We start from the raw sequence: 17,942 nt of genomic DNA on the forward strand, positions 1-17,942 counted from the left end.
AACTATACTCAGTATCTTGTAATAACCTATAATGGAAAACAATCTTGAATATATATATTTATATATATATAGATATATAGATATAGATATATATGGTCTGAATCACTTTGCTGTACACCTGAAACTAACACAACATTGTAAATCAACTACATTTCAATAAAAATGAGAAAATAAGTTATTGTAAAAATAAATAAAATAAAATATACACTTTTATGTTTTGACAAATGGAAACACCTGTGAAAACAATACCATAATTAATCTTTTTTTTTTTTTTTTTTTTTGCGGTACACGGGCCTCTCACTGTTGTGGCTTCTCCCGTTGCGGAGCACAGGCTCCAGACGCGCAGGCTCAGCGGCCATGGCTCACGGGCCTAGCCGCTCGGCAGCATGTGGGATCTTCCCGGACCGGGGCACGAACCCGTGTCCCCTGCATCGGCAAGCGGACTCTCAACCACTGCGCCACCAGGGAAGCCCTATTTTTAATTAGTATCATTTATGTAATTGGCTTTAGATGTAAAGATAATACTCATTGTGGGAAATGCACAAAAAAATTAAAAGTGCTATAATTTTACCATCCAGAGATAACCATTGGCAAGATTTCATTATATTTCCAAACAGGACTTTCTGGCTGTGCATTAAGATTTTTTACATGGATAAAATTATAAAGATTGCATATAAATATTTGCATCCTGTACCTTTCATATTTCAGTGTGATTAGTAATTGTTTTCTTCCATCATGAGATATTTAGATTGCTTAACAACTTCTCTGTTTCAGATAAAACATTAATAAATATCTTTGTTCACAGATCCTTTTCCACATATTTGATTATTTCCTTAGGATAAATTACCAGAAGTAGATTTGGGTCAAAGGGTATAAGTCTGTTTCCTTTTTTTGTTCTTTTCAAAATAGAAAAACCTTTACTGTTTTCTCAATTAAAAGATAGTATATCCTTGTTGTAAATTAATTCAAATGAGACAGAAATGATAAACTAGGAAGCTGTCTATAATTCTCCCCTCCTGCCTTCACCCTCCCAGACTTCACCCCCAACCTAACCACTGTTAAGAGTTAAGCCTTAATGAGCAGGCGGGAACTTTGGATGGTAACAAAAAAGTTCTAAAACTGGATTGTGGTAATGTTTGCAAAACTGTATGCATTTACCAAAAGTTATTGGACTGTAGAGTTACAATGGGTGAATTGTATGGTATGTAAATTACACCACAATGAAGCTGCTTTTAAAAAGTTATAGATGACCAAATTTTTTTCTATGCATATACTTTTTAAATATAAAAATGGTATCTGATATGGATCACGGACATCTTTCATGTCAACACAAATAGATCTATCTTTTTAATAGCTGCATAGAGTCCCAGTGTATAGCTCTACCATCATTTGTTTAAGCATTTCTCTACTGACAGGCATTTAGGTGGTTTCCAATTTTTTGTCATCATAAACAACACTGCAGTGAGCATGCATATACAAGCATTTTTGTGTATTTGTCTGATTATATTCCTTTAAGATAAAATTCAAGAAGTGGAACTGCTGAATCAAAGAACATATTTTTAAATGTTTTTAATTGTATTGCCAAATTGGCCTCTAGAAAGGTTGTACTAATCTCTGCTCCTACTAACAATGTATGTATGAGAATGCCAGTGTCACCAGCCCCTCAATAGCACCCAATCCATCTTTTTAAACTTTGCCAAGATAGTCCAAAATAATCTCTCATTTACAATTCTCTGATTGTTGGTGATGTAACAACTTTTCAGATGTATACTGGCCACCTTTATTTCTTATCTTATAAATTGCCTCATCATATCAATGAATAATATCAAATGACATTATCAGTAGTGTATAAATGAGGTGATCAAGTCCAACATACTTTGGTGAAATGATCGTGGAGTTAATAATAGCTTATATAGTTTTTCCATGAAGTTACAGCCACAGAAATTATTTAATAATACCAGGTGAGATGATATTTAGTCAGATTCAGATTTTCCCAATAATGACTATTATATCTAGATGTTCGTGTTATCTGTAAATAATAGTTTGCCTTCCTTCAATTTTTAATCCTTTAAAAATTAAGTTTAAACAGTGGCCATGTAAAGTATTCATTTAATACACAATGTTTTGTCTCCACTCACTAACAGATTGGTGAGGGGAGAACTGTCTTCACAATTTACCAGGTAACTAACCTTCACTGATAATAATAAGGATATCATTAAAAATTAAAAACTGAATATGTATGGAGTGCTTACTACATGCCAGGCACTGTGCTAAGTGGTTTACATGTATCATCTCATTTAAACCTCATATAAACCCTTTGAGGTAAGTTCTGTGATAGCTCCCAAATAAAAGTGAGGAAACCTGAGACAGCATTAAATATAAATAACATAGTCATGACCTCAGAGATAGTAATGGAGGATCTGAACTTGAATCTAGATCTTGGTAAACCAGTTCCTTAGGATTTAACAACTCCACTATGACTATCTCCTTAGCCGTACTGAGCTTCTGTAATAGCTGTCTCACAGGATTGTTGCCACTGTTATTTCTTTCTCCTTCCCTTTGTAACTTGGAAACATACTCTACTCATGGTCTCCACTTTGTGAGCTCCCATATGTACATGTGTGTGTGTGTGTAAATATGTTTATATGTGAATGTGTGTGAGTATGTGAAAGTGTATGGGTGTTGGGTGTGTTTGTGTATGAGCAATGAATATGTATGTGAATATATGTGTATGGGGGTATATGTGGGTCTGTTTGTGTGTGTGAGCATGTGTACATTTGAGTATGTGTCTGAAAGTATATATATGTTTCTCCCTCTAGACTTTGAGGGCAGGGACTGTGTCTTGCTCATCCTTACACCCCCTGCATCTAGCCCAATGTCTTTGTCATATTCCATAAATTTTTGTTGGATAATGAATGAAAATAAAAGAGTTTTATACCTAGTGAAATCAAAATACATGTCAATTCCTTTTCCCTTCCATATTCTTAATTTAGGCAGTAAATTTGCTAATAAGTTCTTTAAATGCTACTGTGGAGGTTACATGGAAGGAGCAAATTCCTTTGGTGTACGAGCACCCTGTGGTGTAAATACATTTTTCTATCCTTGTGAAGTTACATTTTTAGGAAGGAATTTTTTCAGGTATTTTAAGAAAGTAACCTGCAATTATGACAATTATTCTCCTGAAATAGGATTTGTGTGTCATTCAGGAAACTACAGATTTTTGGTCATTTTTTCCTGTTTTTAAAGTAAACAAATTACTTGATTTAAGCTATTTTTGATTCAAAAAGGGAATCCAAAAATTCCTCCCTTCTACTTCATCTCCCTTTCTGCACCATACAGAACTGTTACACTCACACTCCCCCCCTCCCCTCATCCCTAGCTGCTTCTGCTCAAATGAATCAAAAGCATTTCACAGTGTAATGACAAGTCTTAACATATTCAGATCTTAGGAAATTAAAAAAAAACAAAACTGTACAGACATACTTCTTTTATAAGTGGTATTCAAATTCCAGTTTAAAAATCTAGACACCATAACATCTTTTGAACTTTAAGGATTTGAATGATCCATATCAAATTTATTTCATTCAGACATTAACTAGCCACAGCATTCAGGCAACCAGGCCTGTGAGGTTGATAGAAGCCTTTGTGCTAATATGGCTCCATAGTTGTATGTATTATGTTTCTTCTCTCTTTGCTACATAAGACATATGTTGGATGTGACCGTTTTGAGCACTGGCTCAAAATTACTTGTCCTGTGATTAACCAGCTCTGTGGGCAAGTCACTACTCTACACCCTGAGGATTACACGAGTTTCACTTTTAACAGAGGTGTCTTCAAGGAGATGAAACAATTCAGAATGACCCAGAAAACAGGATAACGGCTAAGGTAAAATTTTTGTAGTAGTTTGCCCTTTCAGAATGATTGTATGGTCTCTAAGAGCTCTGGCAACTGTAAAATTCTGTTTTCATGGTGCCCCTAACTTTAGTTGCCTTATCTACTAGTAACTGTGTCCATTTTTCTGGCACAATTTTGACTGAAGAGTAATAACTGTAGTTAGGAATTTCAAAAAGAAGGGCATGTCTGCTGAAATTCATTGACAATCCCATTTCCACTGAAAACTATTCTTGGGATAACCCTTACAAAATTTACCTAGTGAGATGTCACACTGTCACATGTGCTGGGGGGAGGGAGGGATATTGTCAGAGTAAAGTCAGTGGCTATCTTCCAAAAGAAACTTTTAGATTTTTCTTGTAAAGAAATAACTTTCCAAGCCCTTGTTACCGTCTTGTCCTTCTTCCTCCTCCCCTTCTAATCTTTGAGAACCTAGTGCCTCACCCAGGTTTTTAAGGAAAACTTTGTTACTGCAAATTCCTGTTTCACGAAGCTGTCACAACAATTACAAACCACAGTTTGTGGCTTATTACAGGAAATCATTAACACTATCATGAGATACTGCCTATTTGGCTGGGTGATCACAGTTTTTTTTCTATTTCCGTGGCTTGTATTTTATGTTGCTGCAGGAAGAAATTAACCAATATATATTTCTATTTACATGCATATATATTCTCGAGTTTTTAAATCCATGTGAACTTCATAAAATGACATTTCTCCCCAAAACGAACAAATTATTTGTAACTGAGGGTTCAGCTGTGTAAATATATAGAGTTGAGTCTTTAAATACTTATTTAGAATTGCTACCTTTCATTCACCCCTTCATTCAGTAGATAGTCTCCATTTGCTACTATACGCCAGGCATGTATTCTAGGAACTTACATTCTAGATGGTTAAGTGGGATTTAGACAAACAATAAAAGAGAGATATTATCTTCTAACCCAGTGATTCTCAACTGGGGGTGATCTTGCTTGCCCCCCTCCCAGATATTTGGCAATTTTTGCAGACATTTTTGGTTGTCACAACTAGGGGAGAGGGTGCTTCTGGCATCTGGTGGGTAGAGGCCAGAGATGCTGCTAAACATCCTGCAATGCACAGGGCAGTTCCCCACCTAACCCCCAACAAGGAATTATCCAGCTGAGGTTGAGAAACCCTATACTAACCTTTAGTATTATAGTCCTGGATGTTGGTTACCCTTGAGGGAGTAGTGACTGGAAGAGGACAAAGGGGTGGGAGCAGAGTGGGGGTGGAGGGAGGTTTCTGGATGCTGATTACACGGGTGCATTTATTATGCAAGATTTCTCTAAACTCTGCTCTTGTGGTTTGTGCATTTTTCTATGTATATAATTTTAACATATATCCACTCCATTTTTTGAAACTCCTTCCACCAAGAGAAGTATCTATGTTCCCTCCCCATGAATCTTAGATCTGTGACTGCTTAACCAATATAATACAGCAGAAGTGACACTTGTGCCAGTTTCCAGACCCAGACTTTAAGAAATTGGCAATTTCCACTTCCTGTCATTTGGAACGCTCACTCTTGGAACCCAGCCACCATGCTCTAAGGGAGCCCAAAATAACCCACGGAGAGGCCCATGTGGAGGAAACTGTGTGGAAGGAAACAGAGGCCCCAGGCCCTCAGTCCTGGTTGAGCTCGCACCTGACAGCCAGCATCAACCTGCCAGCCAGGCGAGTGAACCATCCTGAAGTAGATCCTCCTGACTCTATTCAAACTACCCCAGCTGACACCCAGTGGAGAAAAGCCAAACCTTCCCCACTGAGCCCTGCCCAAATTGCAGATTCATGAACTAAATAAACAACTGCTGTTAATTTAAGTGACTACGTTTTAGGAAAGTTTGTTAAGCAGCAATCTATAACTGGAACAAGGTTAAGTAAAGCAAAACTTTACTTTAAAAAGGAGTACTACAGCCATATAACTTTGGGAAACTCTTGGTTAAATAAAGTTTTAAAATTTCTCTTACTGCAGAACATTTAATGGGCTAACGTGTTTTGCGTTTCTGCACAAGATTATCCACTGTTTCTCAAACATTTTTAACCATAAAATCTGTATTTTAAAGTGTCATCTTGCAAGAAAGGTGTTCAATAGACCAGAATTTAAGAAAACCAGACTAACCTTTCCGTAATTCAGTAATTGAAATTCTAACCCTTAAAATTGAAGAGTTAATATCAAGATAGTTTTAACTAGAAAAATTCATAGGTAATCCAGTTAATTCTGGTAATAAAGTGAAATACCTTAAATTTGCCTAACCAAATTTAAAATTATTTTAATGGCAGTTAAAAAGCGTAGATGGCATCTCAGTAGCTATTTCAAAGTCCCTGGGGTCATAATCAAAGGCTACATAAGTTTAAAAAAAACAACCCTCTACATTCTGTCTTTGCTTGGAAAGTAATAGTAGCAATGTGTACTTCAATTTATTTTTTTTAAGTGAAGTATCATTGATTTACAATGTCGTGTTAGTTTCAGATGTATGTATACTTCAGTTTAGGTGTTGAATGTTATAGAATGCTTTCCATGTTTCCTAAAATTCTCACCTGATCTTAAATTGAACTACACAACATACTTCTAATATACTGATACAAAGTTGTCTGTTTATTTGTCCTTAAAGACAACATTGGGGACTTCCCTGGTGGCGCAGTGGTTGAGAATCTGCCTTCCAATGCAGGGGTCACGGGTTTGAGCCCTGGTCCGGGAAGATCCCACATGCCGCGGAGCAACTAAGCCCGTGTGTCACAACTGCTGAGCCTGCGCTCTGGAGCCCACGAGCCACAACTACTGAGCCCGCGAGCCACAACTATTGAGGCCGCGTGCCACAGCTACTGAAGCCCGCACGCCTAGAGCCCGTGCTCCGCAACAAGAGAAGCCACTGCAATGAGAAGCCCACGCACCACAACGAAGAGTAGCCCCTGCTCGCCGCAACTAGAAAAAGCCCACGTGCAGCAACGAAGACCCAACACAGCCAAAAATAAATAAATTAATTAATTAATTAATTTTTTTTAAAAAGAAAACATTGGACTGAAGTGGATAAATTTAGAAATTATATCCTGTCTCATATCTAGTGGAACTCAAGTTTATTCATATTGTCATCATCCAAAATCAAATGGAGGTTTTGTTTTGGTTTTCTTATCAGAGACCAATTCACAGTCCCCACACACATTCAGTTTCCCCATGTCTCAGCTCAGATGTATCACTTCAGCATGAGGGAACTTTGGATTAAAAACTGTAGCATCAAAGTATAGCATTGTGCCGAGTAGGATATTGACCAGCTTCACAAATACCCCTGTCATCATTCTCCTTTAGCCTTTCAGATCCTCCACTAGAACCTGACCTCTGAAGATAGAGTTCTCCAATCAGTCCTTAGTCTCCTCTTATCCTGGGTCCACAGCACCTTGATTTCCATCCCCTGGCCTTATTATCAAGTCTTAGCCACCCTGATCTATACTTGATTGCTGGAAAAGTTATTTTGTTTGAACCTTTGTGTTCAAACTGTGCTGACTCTAATCAGCTCCCTCTCAAACCAACTGAGCTAGAAATTCTGGTTTCTAGATTCCTCTCTGGCTTGGGGAAAGACACTTGTTTGGCTTTTGTGCCAAAATACAAAAGCACACCACCAAAGGGGTCTGGGAAGGCTGAAATCCAGCACACATTTCATTAATCAGGCTGAGAGCCTGTGAGTCTGTCAGCCCAAAGGGACATCTTTTCTGGTTTTAACAAAGGTGATTCATAAACTGGTGGTATCACTGGCCTCTAACATAGACCTCAGTGTCATCATTGAAACATCTGGGATATTCTCTTTCCATCTTTTCTATTGTCTTAGGCTCTGTGCTATCCCATGGCATTTCAGAAAGGTCTTTTAAATATGAGACATTCGACGGGGTGACCTCTAAAGAATTTTGTGCCCTCAAGTTCTATGACTCTATATTCTGTTCTTCCTGTCTCCCCTCTTCTTATGGACTTAGTGCCCTATCCCTCCACCTGAGAAGCTGTCATCTACCCACTGCTGCAGCAGAAGTTTCGTTCTTCCAAACCCACCCCAAATTATCCCTTTTTCCAACAGCCTCACATATAGATGTGCAGACATCCAATTAAATTGCAAAGGTAAATCCTATTGACTTCTATTACAACTTTTAAAATAATTGAAAACTATGGTTACTTTCTAATGAGTTTTTTTTTTCAGAGAAAACCTAAAATAATTGTAACATGTTGTGTTCCTTACCAAGGGCAGGAGAATATGGATGTCCCTGTTCAGAGAGCAAATTCACCCTTGCTTTGCCTTTTAGTTCTATTCAGGCCCTTTACAGATGGATGCTACCCACCTACACTGGTGAGAGTGGATCTTCTTTACTCAGTCTACCAATTCAAATGCTAATCTCTTCTGAAACACCCCTACATACATATACCCAGAAATGATGTTTTACCAGCTTTCTGGGCATCCCTTAGCCCAGTCAAGTTGACACATAAAATCAACCATCACACCATACAATGGAACACTACTTAGCAACAAAAAGGAATGAACTATTTGATGTGCGCAATAACATGGATGAATCTCAAAAACCGTGTTGAGTGAAAGAAGCCAGACAAAAAGGAGTACATGGAAACTAAAAGGCAAACTAAACTATAGTGATAAAGATCATGCCAGTGGTTGTTGGGAATGAAGAGGGAGAGGACTTAGTAGTACATGGAAACTTGGTGGGGGTGATAAATGTGTTCGTTATTTTTTTTTTTTTTTTTTTTTTTTTTTTTTTTTTTTTTTTCGGTATGCGGGCCTCTCACTGTTGCGGCCTCTCCCGTTGTGGAGCACAGGCTCCGGACGCACAGGCTCAGCGGCCATGGCTCACGGGCCCAGCCGCTCCACGGCATGTGGGATCTTCCCAGACCGGGGCACGAACCCGCGTCCCCTGCATCGGCAGGCGGACTCTCAACCACTGCGCCACCAGGGAAGCCCTGTTCGTTATTTTGATTATGGTGATGGATTCATAGGTGATTTATGTCAAAACTTACCAAATCGTATGCTTTATTTTTTTTAATTTTTAATTAATTTATTTATTTTTATTTTTGGCTGCATTGGGGCTTTGTTGTGGTGCACGGGCTTCTCATTGCAGTGTCTTCTCTTGTTGCGGAGCACAGGCACTAGGCATGTGGGTTTCAGTAGTTGTGGCTCGTGGACTATAGTGCACAGGCTCAGTAGTTGGGGCACACGGGCTTAGCTGCTCCACGGCATGTGGGATCTTCCCAGACCAGGGATCGAACCTGCATCCTCTGCATTGGCAGACAGATTTTTATCCACTGTGCCACCAGGGAAGCCCAAATTGTACACTTTAAATACGTGCTATTTACTGTGTTAATTATACCTCAATGAAACTGAAAAATACATTTTAATGATGTTATATAATCAATTAATAATTATAATCAATTATTGTGACCTTGTATCTTATTCAAAGGCAACTCATAGGCTTCTCCTTAGTAATGGTAATAATAAATCCAGGTTTGTATTACGGATATGCAGCTAACTTAAGTTTACAGTCAGGGTCCCTAAGCAAAACATTAAGAAATGGTCCTTTGATAACTTTGTTTATTGAAAATTTATTTTCATAGGAAAGAAAACTGGTAGTATGCAGGGGTGACCTGAGTGGGCTTTGGCACCCCCATCATTTCTGTTGGCAATGACCCCCTCCATTCTTTGAGATGGACCAATATTATAGACATAGTTTTTCTCAATGTTATGTAAATGGTTAGAGGTACATCCAAACCAATAAGCTTCCAGACATACAAGTCTGGGCCACCACTGGGAGAGATCTCCCCTTTAAGTGACTCTTCCTACAATGTGGAAGCCACTTTGGTGGTTTTTATGCCTTTGATTAGCACCAATATTTATACTGAGATTTGTAGAACATTTTGTTTCTAATTGGTATTCACTAAATTTCTCAAAATGTAGGCTTCCAGTGGAAAACTGTAAGTTCTTTGCTCCCCTTGAAACTTTCTGCCTCATTCAGGAAACCATCTTAATTCCATTCTACAGCTTTGCCTTTCAAACGTTTGCTGGTTCACATAACAACAAGGATTAGGGAATTATTAAAGGATAAAGACTGCTTTGACGCCAGTATTATTGCCATCCAACCCCAGAACCGATCTTGCTAAACCCACAAACTCAGAAGCACAAGCTCTCTTCCAGAGCTTTCCTTTGTCTTCCTCTCAAGACACATGATTTATTTTCCCAAAGGGAGGTTATGTTCCATTATGTTTTGATAGCATCCAGATTCTCCAGATAAACTCATTTACAAGGTGGTACACTCCTGTAAACCAGGCCAACTTAATTATTTTCAAATTACACACCCTTTTATTAAACTGGCAAAACAAGCTAGCTTGATTTTTAATATAAAAGCACTGTACGTGCACTGATGTGCTTCTTCAGCTTCAATAAAACATCATTTTTATTAAAGAATGAGGGTTTCTGTGTAGTCAAAGTATTACTTATATATGTACTACACAGAAGGAAAAATTCAGTATTCCCTTAATTCCCAAGAGCAGGTAGCAAATTCAACAGAGGATTTAAAACCACTCCAATAAGGGTCAAACAATGAGTGGGTGGAAGTAGGGTTTAAAAAAAGAAAAAGTGATGTTTTTGATATAGAAGACATTTCATCTTTTACAATTTGCTTAATATGAGAAGTAAGAGCTCAAGAAGACCAGCAATTAAATGGTGTTCGTCGATATTTTAATATGAGGAGGCAATGTTTGAGGATCAGTAGCCAAAAGCCAGTGCTGTTCTTAGCTGTATCAGCTGTCTTTTTTTGTTTTGGCTGTGTTGGGTGTTCGTTGCTGTGCACGGGCTTTCTTTAGTTGTAGCGAGCATGGGGCTACTCTTCGTTGTGGTGCGTGGGCTTCTCATTGCAGTGGCTTCTCTTTTTGCGGAGCACAGGCTCTGTGTGCGCAGGCTTCAGTAGTTGTGACACACGGGCTCAGTAGTTGTGGCTCGCGGGCTCCAGAGCACAGGCTCAGTAGTTGTGGCGCATGGGCTTAGTTGCTCCGCGGCATGTGGGATCTTCCCGGACCAGGGCTCGAACCCGGGACCCTGCATTGGCAGGTGGATTCTTAACCACTGTGCCACCAGGGAAGCCCTCAGCTGTCTTTTGAAGGGTTAACCATGTGAGGTTCTCCTGACAAATTTAAAATGCTATTGAGCCTGCAGGAAAATGGGCTTTGCAACAGAAGTGGTGTTAAATAGGCCACCCAGTTCCCTCTTCAGAACTGAAGGACTTATTCCTTTTGGGCGATGGGAGACCAGAACTGACTCAGCTCAATAGTCTCCTCCCTCGAGGTCACATCTTCCTGTGACAGCCTCACCCATTGACTGGATGATGCCAGGGTACATCAAGGTCTGGCCCTCTCACCCCGATGCAGGACAGCTCTGAAGAGCCATCCCAGCTCCAGAGATCCCGATAGGCTTAACTGAGGCCATTGTTGAGACTACTTCACAGCCCACCTTCTTCCTGCCCAATCCTGCTTCCTTCCCTTCCTTCCACAAGTGTTGAACCCAAGCATGAGCAAGTAATAAACTTGCAGCACAGTTATCTCTGTCTCAGAGCTGGGTCCCCTCAAATCCCCTGTTATTCCCAGCTGTAGTGAGATATAATTGACATACTGTGTAAATTTGAGGTATACAACGTATTGATTCGTTACATTTATATATTGCAAAATGATTACCATCATAACATTAGCTAACACTTCCATCATGTAACATAATTACCATTTCTTTGTTTGTGGTGAGACATTTAAGATCTACTCTCTTAGCAAGTTTCAAGTATATAATATAGTATTATTAACTATAATCACAATGCTGTATGTTAGGTCCTCAGAACTTATTCATCCTATAGCTGAAAGTGTGCACACTTTGACCAATATCTCCCATTTCCCCACACACCCCAACCCCTGGTAACAATCATTCTAGTCTCTTTTTCTGGGAGTTCAGCTTTTCTAGATTCCATTTGTAATTGATATCGTACAGTATTTGTCTTTCTCTGACTTATTTCACTTAGCCTAATACCCTCAAGGTCTATCCACAAACGGCAGAATGTCTTTTCTCATAGCTGAATAATATTCCATTGTGTGTATGTAAGTATATGTATCTCATCTTCTTTATCCATTCATCCAATTATGGACACCTAGATTGTTTCCATATCTTGACTGTTGTAAATAATGCTGCAATGAACATGTGATCCAAAACCCCTCCTGTTTGTTTTCATCTTATTTTTTTAAAAAATTGTTAAACAACAAAACAGGATATAAAATGGAAGATTAAAATCATACCCCTACTCTCCTAGCTTCCCAGAAGGAACCTCTGTTAACTATTGCTTGTATATCCTTCCAGAAATGCCCTATAAATCCATAGCCCTATACACATGTATGTCCCTTTTTTTGCACAAATGAGAGCATAATATCTAAAATGTTGTGCAATCTGATTGGTTTCATTTAGATATATTCTGTATATCTTTTCATATAAGTACATACAGATTTCCTCCTAGTGGCTCCATATTATACCATTATATAGATACACCATAATTTTTATTTTATTTTATTTTATTTTATTATTTTAAAAAAAAATTTTTTTTTTTTGCGGTATGCGGGCCTCTCACCGCTGCGGCCTCTCCCACTGCGGAGCACAGGCTCCGGACGCGCAGGCTCAGAGGCCATGGCTCACAGGCCCAGCTGCTCCGCAGCACGTGGGATCCTCCCAGACCAGGGCATGAACCCGCGTCCCCTGCATCAGCAGGCAGACTCCCAACCACTGCGCCACCAGAGAAGCCCCACCATAATTTTTTAATCAGACTTTCCTACACAAATATGTAGGTGGTTTTTTGGTTTTTCTTTTCACAAATAATATTGCAAGGAGCATCCTGTAATGTTACCTTTGCCTATTTGTGTAGTATATCTAAAGCATAGATTCATAGAAGTTGAATTCTTAGATCAAATGCTGTGAGAATTTTAAAAAAATTAAGATATTGTTAAATTGTTTCCCTAAAAGGCAGTCCCAATTTAAATTCCAAAAATTCCCAAAATCAATGCAAGAGAATGCCTCTTTCCCTTGTACTCTCACCAGTTGTGAGCTTAACAAAAAGGTTTTCATCTTTGCCAATAATAATAGGTGGGAAATATTACTTCACACCCCTGCAAACCTATAGAATGCCTTTGTTTAAATTTTTTAAAGGTGTCCCCTCTGGGTGAATAAATTTTTAAAGTTCCCTCCCCACTCCCAGCTTTCTAGATGGACACAGACCATGCCGGAATGTGGAATTTTCCATTCAGAACTCCATTTCCACATTGCTCTTCCCTTGGCCAGTCACCTTTGCACATTGCCCAAGGTGAACAACTCCACATGGCAGCCTTGGAGCCTCACTGTTTGAAATTGCATTTCTTTAACTATGCATTTCGTCCATACAACCCTTGGTATTTTTCTTGGTCATTTTTTTTTCATTTTTCTTTATGGAGAAAACTGTTCTAAGTAGCTCAAAACCCAACAAAGGTGATATTTTCATGAATCTGTATAATACCCCAGCAGAACAGATGAATTGTAAATAATGACATCATTTGGTACCTTATTTACTGTATTGAAACCAGATGACTTTATTTTCATTTTATTTATTTATTTTTAAAGTTTTGGCCTCACCACATGGCATGAGGGATCTTAGTTCCCCAACCAGGGATTGAACCTGTGCCCCCTTCCATGGGAGCACAGAGTCTTAACCACTGGACCACCAGGGACGTTCCAAATTGTCTTTAAATTTAGTGATTCTGGGCCATTAACTCATCTGCCTCAACTAAAATTGTATATCCAAATGTATGAAGCAATTCCTAGACCCTTGTCCTCTTTTAAGAGCACTAGAAAAAATGATGATACTAATAGATACCATTAATCAAGTGTTTGGTATGAGCTGAGCAGATTAGAAGGCAGTATAGCTTAGAGGCTTCACACCCTCCCAGCTGTGCCTAACCTATGACACAGACTCTGAGGTCTCATTGACTCTACTCTGGCCACTGTACACCTTGGATAATTTACCTAATCTCTCTGAAAACACCCCTCCCCTCTAAAACGGGGATAATAATAGTACCATCCTGATGTTCGAAAACACTTAATATGATACTTGCTACCTAGTAATTGCTCAACAATTGTGATCTATTTTGACTGGACATGTTACATACATTATGTGACTCTCCTGATTTTAACCAAAAAACTTCAATAAGCCCCTATTACCAGCACAATAATATTGTTTTTGAAACTGTGTTATCTGGGACTGTAGAGGAACACTGGGGCTGCCATAGGGAAAAGGACTGAGAGAGAATAGTTCCATTCTTATCTATTACACTGTTCCAAAGAAAGCTTAATATGAAAAAAAAAAGTTTCTTTTTTTTTTTTTTTTAAAGTGGAAATTTCTCTGAACCATACGGGGGAGGGAAATCTTGGCTTTCAAAGTCTTCCAATAGTTTGGCCTCAACCTACTTTTCCAGACTTATCTTCCTTGATACTCAGCCACAAGCTTATCATCCTATCCACTACAATGGTGTATTTGCTACTGGCACACTAGATTACTCATTCCTTAGAAATGGGTCCACTGTCATTTATCTCAATATTTTCGGAGACTAGCAGAGTGTCTGACACCCAGCAGGCATTCAGAAAATGTTTGTTTCATTTATTTCAGTAAATGAACCCTCCACTTCAGTTAAATTTGTCTCCTGGACACCTCTCAAATGTGTCTTGTATCTCCTTCCTGCCCTTTGTTCATGAAAATTCCCTTGTCCGGGTGGCCCTTCACCATCTCACCTCCACCAAATGCTTAATTCAATCTTTAAGGCTAAAATCAAATTGCGTGTTTCCTATAAACCCAATCCTGACCCTTCTAATTGGAAGGCCTTCTTCCCCTAAACTCATATGGTTTATGAGTTGTCCGTAATTCGCTCAGTGATTTAGCATGGATTACTTTCTATTGACGTTATCTGCATGTCTTATCTTCCTGTCTTGGAGAGCAGTGACCATGTCTTAAAATCACTTGCTTTCTTTTATTGCTTAGCCCAGTCTCAATGTGCTCAATAAATATTTAAGAAGCAGATTAATGAATGAATGAATGTTTTGTCCCTTGATATCCCAGCCAGGGTAGCCCCAGAAAATGGGGGACACACAATAGGTAAATAAGAGTGAGACAATGCTTCTCAAAAGTTTCAAACAGGGACTCCTGGAAATGAGCACTCTTGCCCCTGGGGTAGGTGATTGAGGAAATCCTCAATTCCATATCCACCAAGGGACAGCTGTATAGATTTACAACAGCATAAGGTTAAGTTCAGGTAACAAATCAAAGATAAAAAGAAGACTTTTTTTACTCTCTACAACTGTACAGTAAATTAATATGTTTGGAGAGCAATCCCTTCTTTCTGCAGCATCCCCTGTGAAGTTGAAGCTGTTTGGGCAGCCTAGGCATTTATGAAGTGCAGTGTTTCAGGTATCCATTGCTGTGTAACAAACCAACCCAACACATGGTAATTTAAAATATCAGTGTTATATTATGTCTCACAATCTTGTGTATTGAATCTCTAGGCATCTCCTTTTCAGGCTCAGCTGGGGTCACTTATGTGGCTGTAGTCATCTGACCACTTGCCTGGAGCTGGAGGGTCCAAGATGGTCTCACTCACAGTGCTGGCTGTCTTTTGGGACACAAAAGCTATCCTTCAGGTATGCTAAACTGGGCTTCCACACAACATGAAGCATCTCAGGATTGCAAGATAGCAAAAGCATAAGCTGCAAGGTCTCTTTTATTTATTTATTTATTTATTTTTGGCTGCATTGAGTCCTTGTTGCGGCACACGGGCTTTCTCTAGTTGTGACAAGCAGGGGCTACTTTTCATTGCGGTGCATGGGCTTCTCATTATAGTGGCTTCTCTTGTTGCGGAGCATGGGCTCTAGGTTCACAGGCTTCAGTAGTTGTGGCACACAGGCTCAGTAATTGTGGCTCACGGTCTCTAGAGCGCAGGCTCAGTAGTTGTGGCACATGGGCTTAGTTGCTCCATAGCATGTGGGATCTTCCTGAACTAGGGCTCAAACCCAGGTCTCCTGCATTGGCAGGCGAATTCTTAACCACTGCACTAACAGGGAAGTCCAGGAGCTGCAAGGTCTCTTAAGGTCTAGGTCCTGAAATTCACACAGCATCACTTCTGTCACATTCTATTAGTCAAAGCAAGTCAGAAAGCCAGCCCAGTTTCAAGTGGTGGAAAATTAGACTCTCTTTGTTGATGGGAGGAGTGGCAAAGCCACATTTCAAAGGGGCGTGGACACTGGGAGCTGGGATTCATTGGGGACCATTATAATGACCTGACACAGGCAGCTCCAGACATTCATTTATATGCCCCATCATTCTGGTGAGTGAGAACCACCTGACTACTTTTGGTCAAGGGACACTGACTTCTTACTGAGGAAAAAAGTAATATAGGGACTTCCCTGGTTGCGCAGTGGTTAAGAATCCACTTGCCAATGCAGTGGACACAAGTTCGATCCCTGGTCCAGGAAGATCCCACATGCCATGGAGCAACTAAGCCTGTGTGCCACAACTACTGAGCCTGTGCACCACAACTACTGAGCCTGAGTGCCACAACTACTGAAGCTCATGTGCCTAGAGCCTGTGCTCTGCAACAAGAGAAACCAAGACAATGAAAAGACCACACACTGCAATGAAGAGTAGCCCCTGCTCACTGCAAATAGAGAAAGCCCATGCATAGCAACAAAGACCCAAAGCAGCCAAAAAGAAAAATAAATAAAATAAAATAAATTTATTTTTTTTAAGTAATATAGACTCATGGGAGAAAATTTAGAAATACTGTCAAAGCAAAGGAAAGAAAAAAGCAATCACCTATAATACCACCACCCCAAAATAAGCATTGTTAAGATTTAGGTTTATATCCATCCAACCTTTGTTCTAAAATATGGATAATAATACGTGGTCTACATAAACTATATATTATTGTACACATTCTTACCAGGTGCTGTGCTATGTACTTTGCATAGATTATTTTATTTAACACTCACCATAATCCTATGAGATAGATACTATTATCTCCATTTTTCAGAAGAGGAAATTTGAGGCCTTAGCTAACTTGCCTAATGTCATATATATACACATATTTATGTATATATATCAACCATACTACTGTGAACTCTCTTTTTTCCTATAATATTTTATCATGCAAATTTCCTTACTTGTTAGCTTTTGTATGGGCTAAATCAAAATTGAAAAGCAACAATGACTTTACAATATGTGAAATCTGGTTCCTGGCCATGATTGCTTCTTGAGCCTGTCAGGTGGCTGCAGATTAGAACGAAATAATGATGTATGCCCTTCTCTACAAAGTACTAGCTTTGAAATTTTAATCTTTCATAAGAGCCTCAAGGCTTGATTTTGGCAAAGTTGGTTAGTGGAGAAAATAGCATCTGAATTTTTTTGAATGTTATGACACATTTCTTAAAAGCCCAGCAGCAGGAGTGCAAAATTGGAACACGTTCATTTCCCCAGGAAGCCAAGAAGTGAGAAATGACAGGCATCATGGACCACAGGGAAATCACAGATCTTTCCAGGTGTAAGGTGTTCGTGGTTTAATACAAGATAATATGTTTCATTGATCACCTACCTCTCAGTAAATGAACGTGTCCTTCCAGTGCACACATCTTACATTTCTATTTTTAATCACTAAATTTTGTATATTCTAGGGCAAAAATTGACAGGGGTTTGTCATAAGTGGGAGGGAAGTGACAGGTGGAAATGTCTGGGAAGAGAAACACACAAGGTCCCTTTTTACATGAAACTGCAGATTAATAACATGAGAAGAAGTGAAAATGGCAAATGTAATATGAGAAGCAATATAACGTACAAAATAAAATTATGTTCTTAACAATCACTTTGGAAATTTAATGCTTATTTGTTCTTATATGTGAGAGGATGACTTATTATGATTCACCTCAATTTCTACCTATCAGAAATAGAAGATTCAGTAAGCT

This window comes from Mesoplodon bidens (genome assembly GCF_964165515.1).
Source record: "Mesoplodon bidens genome assembly, chromosome: 1".
NCBI lineage: Eukaryota > Metazoa > Chordata > Mammalia > Artiodactyla > Ziphiidae > Mesoplodon > Mesoplodon bidens.